Source organism: Astatotilapia calliptera, chromosome 3 (genome assembly GCF_900246225.1).
Source record: "Astatotilapia calliptera chromosome 3, fAstCal1.2, whole genome shotgun sequence".
NCBI classification, from domain to species: domain Eukaryota; kingdom Metazoa; phylum Chordata; class Actinopteri; order Cichliformes; family Cichlidae; genus Astatotilapia; species Astatotilapia calliptera.
This window is the reverse complement of record NC_039304.1, coordinates 2,650,071-2,660,308: the sequence shown is the minus strand read 5'-3', so window position 1 is coordinate 2,660,308 and position 10,238 is coordinate 2,650,071.

Genomic DNA, 10,238 nt, shown 5'->3' with positions numbered 1-10,238 from the left:
AATCCCCTTTTTCCCAGAATGAAATGTAAGTAGAAATAAATGATCTAAGTGAGAACATGAGCCTTTAAAAATGCTCTTCTGAGGCTGCTGCCAGTGTCAAAGCCTCCAACAAAGCTCTGTAAGTACATATGTTGATCATACCTTTAGCTTTAATGTTTATTTTAGTTAAAACACAGATCAGGTGGAACAACTCAAATAACTATCAAAAATATTAAGTGGTCATCGGTACTCGGTTTGTTCAAATCTGAATACAATGGAGCACAAATTGTCCACGTTTCTGAAATATTTTTGGGTGTGTAACTTCACCAAAGTGCCAATTTAGACCTGGCCTGTGGTTGTTATCTAAGTGATAATCATCAATTCTACTAAAACAAATACAAAATAAAGAAATTGGACACATTCTGTTTGATTATCAAAAGCACACTGAACAATTCGTGTTGTTTTACTGCTGTTCTCTCTTCACTCTTCTCCTCTGATTCTCTCCACATGTTGCTCTGCATCAGTGCTCAGTTTCTTGACAAAAAACAAGATGAAATATTGCTAAATATAATAGTATCTCATTACGCTTCAACATAAGTGTTTTATTTTTGTAATTGTTTATCTGTTATTTTTCAGACTGAGTCCACTGTGACCTGTCAGAGAGAAGCTGTTGAAGCTCTGGCCTCAGGCTCAGCTCTCAGCCTCTAATCTGAGACAGCTGGACCTGAGTAACATAACCTGAAGATTCAGGCGTGAAGCTTCTGTCTGAAGGACTGAAGAGTCCAGCTGTACACTGGAAACTCTCAGGTGAGACAAGCATTTTTCTTTCATCAACTGACAGAATTAGCAGATTAATAATAAGCCAGTCCTCTAATAAGGGAGAAGTGGAGTGTTTTGAAGGCAACGTACTCTTATGTTAACAAGACAGGAAGTAGTTCCTGGGAACTGCTTCCTTTTGTTATTGTCTAAGTAGAAACCATGATTGGTGAAAACAGTGATGAGTTTGCAGAGGTGATCCAAGCACACAACACACAATGCTGTTGCGAGCTGAAAGCAGACTTCTCACAGTTCTGAGGCTGCAGGTTTCATCACTGTCCAACCAAAATTCACTGAACCAGCAGTAAATGAACGTCCAAACGACGCTTATGTTTAAAAAAAAGATGATCAGGGGGATTTGTGTTTACATCTTTTTGTGGTGATCTGTTCACCTGCTGTTTCAGCTGTTTGGTGGTTGTTGAGATGTTTTGTGAACTTTTAGGCTGAGATTCTGACGTTTCTGTAGATACCACACATGTCTAATTACTTTTACTAGCGAATGGCCATAACGAGGTTTTAACAGTCAGAAAAGTTGTAAAACTTAAGAAAATATAGTTAAAAAGTCCAAAACCTTCTACGTCTGGGTGGCTTGTGGTAAGGAGCAGATCAAACGAGTAAAGAATTACGTTAATATTATAAATGGCTTCAACAGCACATTCAGGTCTGTGAGACTCATTCAGACCACTGAGCCGTGGCTCTGTGCTACATTGCACATATTTCTGCATCTCTGCCATTCAGACACACTTTATATATAGTTTATTTTATGTAGTATTCAATACTGAACTGTAATTTAGTCTTTTTAAAGGCAGCAAGTTTTAGTTCAGTGTTTTCATAAAAGCCTTATTTCTATCCATTTACTGCTATTAGGAAGAACACGTGAGGTTTAAGACCTGGACCAGTTTGAAACCTTTGGTCCTCCACAATGGAAAATGGGTGGAAATTAAAAATGGGTCTCACTTTAGCCAGCTCCTAATTTTATCAGTTCTGCTCTCAGCGTCTCCTGTATATCTCCTTATAAATGTTGCACTCAGCTTTGTGCTCTCCAGTATCACTGAAATGCAGCCAGATGCTGCTCATTTTGCCTTTTCACTCTTTCCTGACACGCTTGCATTTCAATACAGCTCCCATTTCTCTGTGTACTGTCTCTACCATACCCTTGCTGTCTATGGGACATTTCCGTCTTCTTTCACATTAATGGTATGATCCCAGTCTGTCTCTTAAAAGTGTTGGCACATGGTTTGCTCATCAGAATAACATCTCAGCCGTGCTCACATTGATTATCAGCAAGCCTGAAAATTCATCAATATTTGACATACGAAATTTCTCAAGGCCTGGATTTGGCCCACGGGCCATATGTTTGACACCCTGGTTTACACGGCTTTGGTATCAATGTACACTGAGCTAGCTCTCAGCTAACTAGCAGACAAGCTAACTGCTGGGACTTGCGTCTTCTAACAAGAGAAGAACAAAAGATTTATTGGTAAATCAGGGTGGAAAATAAGTAATTGGTCACCTCAAACATGGAAAATCTCTAGGCTCTCACAGACCTGTAAACGTCTTCTGTAAGAAGCTTTTCTGTCCCCACTCGTTACCTGTATGAATGGCACCTGTTTGAACTCATCATCTGTATAAAAGACACCTGTCCACAGCCTCAAACAGTCAGACTCCAAACTCCGCCATGGCCAAGACCAAGAGCTTTCGAAGGACAACCAGGAAAAGTATTGTAGACCTGCACCAGACTGGGAAGAGTGAATCTACAATAGGCAAGCAGTTGTGTGAAAAATCAACTGTGGGAGCAATCATCAGAAAATGGAAGACATACAAGACCACTGATAATCTCCCTCGATCTGGGGCTCCACGCAAGATCTCATCCCGTGGGGTCAAAATGATCATGAGAAACGGTGAGCAAAGATCCCAGAACCCACACGGGGGACCTGGTGAATGACCTGCAGAGAGCTGGGACCAAAGTAACAAAGGTCACCATCAGTAACACACTACAACGGAGGGAATCAAATCCCGAGTGCCAGACGTGTTCCGCTGCTGAAGCCAGTGGCATGTCCAGGCCCGTCTGAAGTTTGCCAGAGAAGCACATGGATGATACAGCAGAGGATTGGGAGAATGTCATGTGGTCAGATTGAAACCAAAGTAGAACTTTTTGGTATAAACTCAACTCGTCGTGTTTGGAGGAAGAAGAATACTGAGTTGCATCCCAAGAACACCATACTACTGTGAAGCATGGGGGGTGGAAACATCATGCTATGGGGCTGTTTTTCTGCCAAGGGGACAGGACGACTGATCCGTGTTAAGGACAGAATGAATGGGGCCATGTATCGTGAGATTTTGAGCCAAAACCTCCTTCCATCAGTGAGAACTTTGAAGATGAAACGAGGCTGGGTCTTCCACATGACAATGATCAAAACACACGCCCGGGCAACAAAGGAAGTGGCTCCGTAAGAAGCATTTGAAAGTCCTGGAGTGGCCTAGCCAAGTCTCCAGACCTCAACCCCATAGAAAATCTGTGGCGGGAGTTGAAAGTCCGTGTTGCTCGCGACAGCCCCAAAACATCACTGCTCTCGAGAAGATCTGCATGGAGGAATGGGCCAAAATACCAGCTACTGTGTGTGCAAACCTGGTAAAGACCTATAGTAAACGTTTGACCTCTGTTATTGCCAACAAAGGTATGTTACAAAAGTATTGAGTTGTATTTTTGTTATTGACCAAATACTTATTTTCCACCCCTGATTTACGAATAAATTCTTTACAAATCCTACCATGTGGATTCCATGGATTTTTTTTTTTCACATTCTGTCTCTCACAGTTGAAAGTGGCCACGTAGGCAGGGTCATCATTCGAGCTCTCCCATCACGCTGAGAGAGATGACAAAAAACACAGAAATCACAGAGCATAAACCAACGTTTTCCTCCCAGAAGTTCAGTCACAGACCTGCAACAGAAACAAGAGTCAAAGATTCAAATGACGCAGAGCTTTCATTTACTTATATCCAGCAAACATGTCCTCTACATATTCATGCTGTATTTACACACACATACAGAGGCTGTTGTCTCTCACACACCGACAGGACACTGAGAAATACATCATTTAAATATACCTGCAGCTTCCAGCTGTGCACTTTGTCCCTGTCAGCTGTGATTGCCATGGCAACCTTGGTGTGTTGCGCGATGCAGGGACGTGTTCAAAGGCAGACGTCTGGCAGCAGCATCATATTTTGATGCACTATCTGTACTGGAGTGTGCTGACTTTATTTCAAAATGTCCCACTGCTGTGCAACATGAATCACATGTTCTGCACGTTTCTGTAACTCCCCAGGTAACCATGGTTACCCAGCCACGCCCAGTAGTCTCCAGAGAGACCAACAGCTGGTTCATGTTGTAACGCCGTGGCTTTCGTAGTCTCTCCTTTTTCTACAGCTCATGTGTTCTTCTGTGACGCTGCGTTCTTGAGGCTCATACATGCCGTCATTTGTTGATCCTAAGAACTTCCTCAGACCGACTTCTTCAACAACAGATAACTTTAGTTGTATCAACACTGCCTCCTGGACAGTTTAAAATGAACATGTCAAAGTCTGTACCTGTCTCCATGTTTCTTGTCCCCGCCCCTTTCTCTCTGTCCTGGGTCATTGTGAGCGCGCAGTAGTATTAGGCCCACCCTCAATGCTCCCATTGGCTGAGCGCATAATGACGCCCATTTCAAGCCAGCACTGATCAACATCCCTCCTGTGACCCATGGCTTGTTATATTCAGAGCCAGTGAGCACTTTCACAATAATCATGATTTTAAAAACTGTGATTAAAATAATTGCTGACGTTAATCAGTTAATGAGTTAACGAGATATATAACAGGTTAAGTTGCCCTATAATTAGACTTTTGGTGAACAAACTGATGTGATCTCCATGTTTCCTTGTTGGACTGTGGGCGAGTGTCAGAACTGAAATTACTGAGTAACATTGTGAGTTTAAAATTGTGTCAGTTCCAGTTTTAGAGCTCTAAAAGGCAGCTATCATGTTAGGAATATGTTAGGAATAGACAGGAACACTGAGCACACTGAGGTCAATCTTTATTTTACCACTCGCTTCATTCTTGATGTTCATGAATTCAGCAGGTTCATGTTGTCTGCAGCATTAATCTCATATTTCCATTAAAAGTGTTGAAATTTGACTGTTTGATGTTCTTTATGATCTCTGGCACCAGTTCATCTGTAGGCTGAGCTCGTCCATCCATTTAGTGAAAGGTCTCCTTGTTCTGTGAGCGTGCACAGATCCTGAAGCAGAAAGCCTGGGTTACAGAGAAATGATCATCACTGTGATGATGCCTCATCATCTTGACTGGGATTTTGAGGTTTTGTCAAAGAAGCAAAAGAAAGCCTGGCTATGTTGGACTGGGTGTGGAAGCAGCTCCCAGTTTGAGTTCAGGAGACAGACACCCTCTCTACTTTGAAGATCAGCTTCAAACTTTCCTTTTGATAAAGCTTATAGTTCGAGCTGGATCAGGTGACCCTGAACCATCCCTTAGTTATGCTGCTATAGGCTCGGTCTGTTGGTGGACTTCCCATGATGCTCTGCTTTCTTCTCCCCACTTTTTTCACCCTGATGTTTTATATGTCACTACTGCATGTCCTTAACTTTTGTCTCTCTGTTTTGTTCTTGTCTCTCTGAGCTCATCTCTTCTCTTTCCCCTCACCCTGCAACCAGTCTGGTAGATGCTCCTCCTGGAGCTGTTTTCACTGGGAGATCTTTGTGTCAAGGGAGTTCTTCTTCACCATCACCAAGTGCTGCTCACAGTGGAGGCGGTTACCTACACTTTTAAAGCTTCAGAATGATGTTGTTGTCTGTGGGATTGTCCTTAAATAAATGGTAAATGGTAAATGGCTGTATTTATATAGCGCCCTACTAGTCCCTAAGGACCCCAAAGCGCTTTACATATCCAGTAACCATCACCACCATTCACACACTGGTGATTGCACTACATTGTAGCACAGCCCCTGGGCGCACTGGACAGAGGGAGCTGCCGGACACTGGGCCACCGGGCCCTCTGACCCACCACCAGTAGGCAACGGGAAGTGTCTTGCCAAGACACAACGACCGAGACTGTCCAGCTGGGGGCTCGAACCGGCAACCTTCCGATACAGGCGAACTCCCAACTCTTGAGCCACGATCGCCCTAAAGTTACAATGGACGGATAGATGTTATTGTGACAAAGAGAAACAACTGTTGACAGATAGATTGTTTGTTTTGTGTGTCTGCAGTCTGTCAGGCTGTCTGATCACAGAGGAAGGCTGTACTTCTCTGGCCTCAGCTCTGAGCTCCAACCCTCCCATCTGAGAGAGCGTGGACCTGAGCTACAATCATCCAGGTGACTCAGGAATGAAGCAGCTGTCGGCTGGCATGAAGGATCCAGGCTGGAGACTGGACACTCTCAGGTATGAAGATAGTGTCTGATTAGAGGAGGAGAGCTGGAACATTTCCTGTTGTCTTTCACTCACTTCCTGCAGGAATATTTTCAGGGACAGGACACACTAGTCTAGCTGGATAGTCATGGGATATTTATATGTAGGGGTCTCCAAGGAGTCTGTTTGCAGAACATTTTGGTCATCCGCTTGGCATCTTTCTTGGCCTTAAGACAACAATTCTGATGGCTATAGATCCAAACGGGACAAAAAAAAAAAAAAAAAAAAAAAAATACATTTCTGACATTCAAAAACAAAACAAAAACAAATCAGCGACCAATATAGCCACCTTTCTTTGCAAGGACACTCAAAAGCCTGCCATCCATGGATTCTGTCAGTGTTTTGATCTGTTCACCATCAACATTGCGTGCAGCAGCAACCACAGCCTCCCAGACACTGTTCAGAGAGGTGTACTGTTTTCCCTCCTTGTAAATCTCACATTTGATGATGGACCACAGGTTCTCAATGGGGTTCAGATCAGGTGAACAAGGAGGCCATGTCATTAGTTCTTCTTCTTTTATACCCTTTCTTGCAGCCACGCTGTGGAGTACTTGGACGCGTGTGATGGAGCATTGTCCTGCATGAAAATCATGTTTTTCTTGAAGGATGCAGACTTCTTCCTGTACCACTGCTTGAAGAAGGTGTCTTCCAGAAACTGGCAGTAGGACTGGGAGTTGAGCTTGACTCCATCCTCAACCCGAAAAGGCCCCACAAGCTCATCTTTGATGATACCAGCCCAAACCAGTACTCCACCTCCACCTTGCTGGCGTCTGAGTGGGACTGGAGCTCTCTGCCCTTTACCAATCCAGCCACGGGCCCATCCATCTGGCCCATCAAGACTCACTCTCATTTCATCAGTCCATAAAACCTTAGAAAAACCAGTCTTGAGATATTTCTTGGCCCAGTCTTGACGTTTCAGCTTGTGTGTCTTGTTCAGTGGTGGTCGTCTTTCAGCCTTTCTTACCTTGGCCATGTCTCTGAGTATTGCACACCTTGTGCTTTTGGGCACTCCAGTGATGTTGCAGCTCTGAAATATGGCCAAACTGGTGGCAAGTGGCATCTTGGCAGCTGCACGCTTGACTTTTCTCAGTTCATGGGCAGTTATTTTGCGCCTTGGTTTTTCCACACGCTTCTTGCGACCCTGTTGACTATTTTGAATGAAACGCTTGATTGTTCGATGATCACGCTGCAGAAGCTTTGCAATTTTGAGACTGCTGCATCCCTCTGCAAGATATCTCACTATTTTTGACTTTTCTGAGCCCGTCAAGTCCTTCTTTTGACCCATTTTGCCAAAGGAAAGGACGTTGCCTAATAATTATGCACACCTGATATAGGGTGTTGATGTCATTAGACCACACCCCTTCTCATTACAGAGATGCACATCACCTAATATGCTTAATTGGTAGTAGGCTTTCGAGCCTATACAGCTTGGAGTAAGACAACATGCATGAAGAGGATGATGTGGACAAAATACTTATTTGCCTAATAACTCTGCACTCCCTGTATTCCCAGAACCACCATGTAATGAAGACCACTTTTTGTCTACATGAGGTGCAGGAACAGTCTGTGGAGCAAGAGACACCATACTTCTTACTCCTCTCAAAGGGAACAAGGTGGGATTTTACATCTTTTAGAAACTTCTCAAACGTGATTATCAGTAGAGATCTCATTTCAACTGATTTAACTGATTTATTCATTCCATATTACTGGTTTATTTCCCCCCCCCCCCCCCCCCCCCCCCCCCAAAGAGATTGGGAACTAAGAGAAATCAGTCTGTAATCCTACAAAAAAAATCTGTGAAAAGAAAATGTTTTGTTGTTCTTCTGCTTCTTTTATCTGGAAATGTGCAACCTAATCCTGGTCCAGATTGCAAATTCTTAAGTACTCCTTGTGATTTTAAAACTCGAACAGGTCTTGGTATCACTCATTTAAATGTCAGAAGTCTTCTTCCCAAACTTGATTTTGTGAAAATTTGGATGAAAGTTAGATACTGAAATTCTTATATTATCAGAAACCTGGCTTACTAAATCAATTATTGACAAAGACATTGCAATAATGGGCTATAATCTTTTCCGTTGCGACTGCCCCAGAAAGGGTGGCGGTGTTGCAATTTATGTAAAAAGCAAATTCCATGTTACTGTCGATTCATCGGTACCTGTTCGTAAACAGTTTGAACTTCTTGCCCTCAAGCTCCAACTTTTCAAGGGCTATTTTATTACCATTGTGGGCTGTTATAGACCCCCCTCTGCTAGTAGTGAGGCTTTAGTTTCACTTAGTGAAAAACTATCTACTTTAGATTTTAATGGAATTGTGCTGGCCGGAGATTTCAACTGGGACTGGTTGTCCTCTGCCTCAGACAGTTTTAAATCCATGTGTGATTCATATAATCTCACACAACTAATTTACAGCACATCTCGTCCAAATCTTAAATGCCCAGAAAAGTCATCACTTATTGATTTATTTTTAACTAATATGCCGTATAAATATTCTCACACTGGGGTTTTCGCAAATGATATCAGTGACCACTGTGTGGTAGCTGTAGTCAGACAATTGAAGCTCCCAAAATCAAGGCCACAAATAGCTTTTAAAAAGATGTAACAATGTGACATAATGCAATATAATAGTGTCAGTTACACATTGTGGGTTGCACTGTGGCCACACAGCAAAAATGCCAGTGTTGATTTTTCAGTGTTAGCAGAATTCAACAGAGTTCCGAGTTAGTTCAACACTTAATCGAGTTAAAATAACACATCGGGAGTTGATTCCTGAAAAGTGTTAGTGTGGATTTTAGTCGTTACTGCATTTTAACACTGTGGGTGTTAAATTAGACCACACCTTCATTTCCTGTGGAGCTCCGCATTCCAGAATCTTCGGTCGCCACTTTTTCTTGCTGCTGCGGTAAGTTTTATTCGGTTAAATATTAAGTTTTAGATTGATGTTAGAGCAGGTAACATGATAACTAGTAAAAAAATATTATTTATATCAAAATACATCATCTTTAAGTGTCATATTTGAATTTTAACTGTTTTTGTTAAGCTAGCTAGAACTCTGCAAAGTACCAGTTACTTTCCTAATATTCATTTAGCATAATCTGGCTGTTGGCAGACTGTAATGAATATTACTTGTTAATATATGTCACAGTTTTTATTAAATGCCTTTTATTTATTTTCGAATTAAACTGCTAAAGCCTTAGGGTCAGTGGTCTCAAACTCGCGGCCCAGAGGCCACTTACGGCCCACGTCAGGTCAGGTGAGGTGAAGACGTATAATGCAATTTGGCCCTTAAAGAGACTTTTTTTTGTCATTAGCCAAAAATGATTTAATATGAAGGCAATAAGGGCAGAGTGTTACGGGCCCTCATAGGCAGCGTAGTCCGTGCTGCGGGGAGAACGTGGAACTGCCCCTCCCGTTGTGTGTTTGAGCGCGAGAGAGGGAGAAAGTAGGAGCTGTTACCGAGGAGAAATGGAAGAAGAAAGCATGTAAATATAATAATAACCACTGCCGCCAAAATGAGTGCCTGGTTGTAAGAAAGCTGTTAAGACTCGACTGTACACTGTGTTCGCTGACAGTAAAGCTACAAGCCCGACAACCCGACGTATTAGCCAGAGGTGTCATTACCACGGTTCAGAGCCGCGGACCTGGCCGAGGTAACAAGAGAGTACAAACAGGTGGTTTGATTGGCTTTGTTAGTTCAGCGAGAGTCAAAAACTAATGTGAACACTTATTTCTGCATTTTTATTTTGTTAAATATGAACACAATTAAAGCAGAAGTGCTGCAAAGTGTCTGACCAGAAAGAGAGGACCATTGTGTTCATTTGGTAGTTCAATTAAAGGCATCGGTTAGTTAAGAGTGAGGGGGGGGGGAATGCGTTCATATTTGCAGTTTTGTCTTGTGATACAATATTTGAAATTTAAAAACGAACAAACCAAACGCTACATTGTCAGGAATATTTGTGGGTGTTTTCTTTGTGGTTTCTGTTT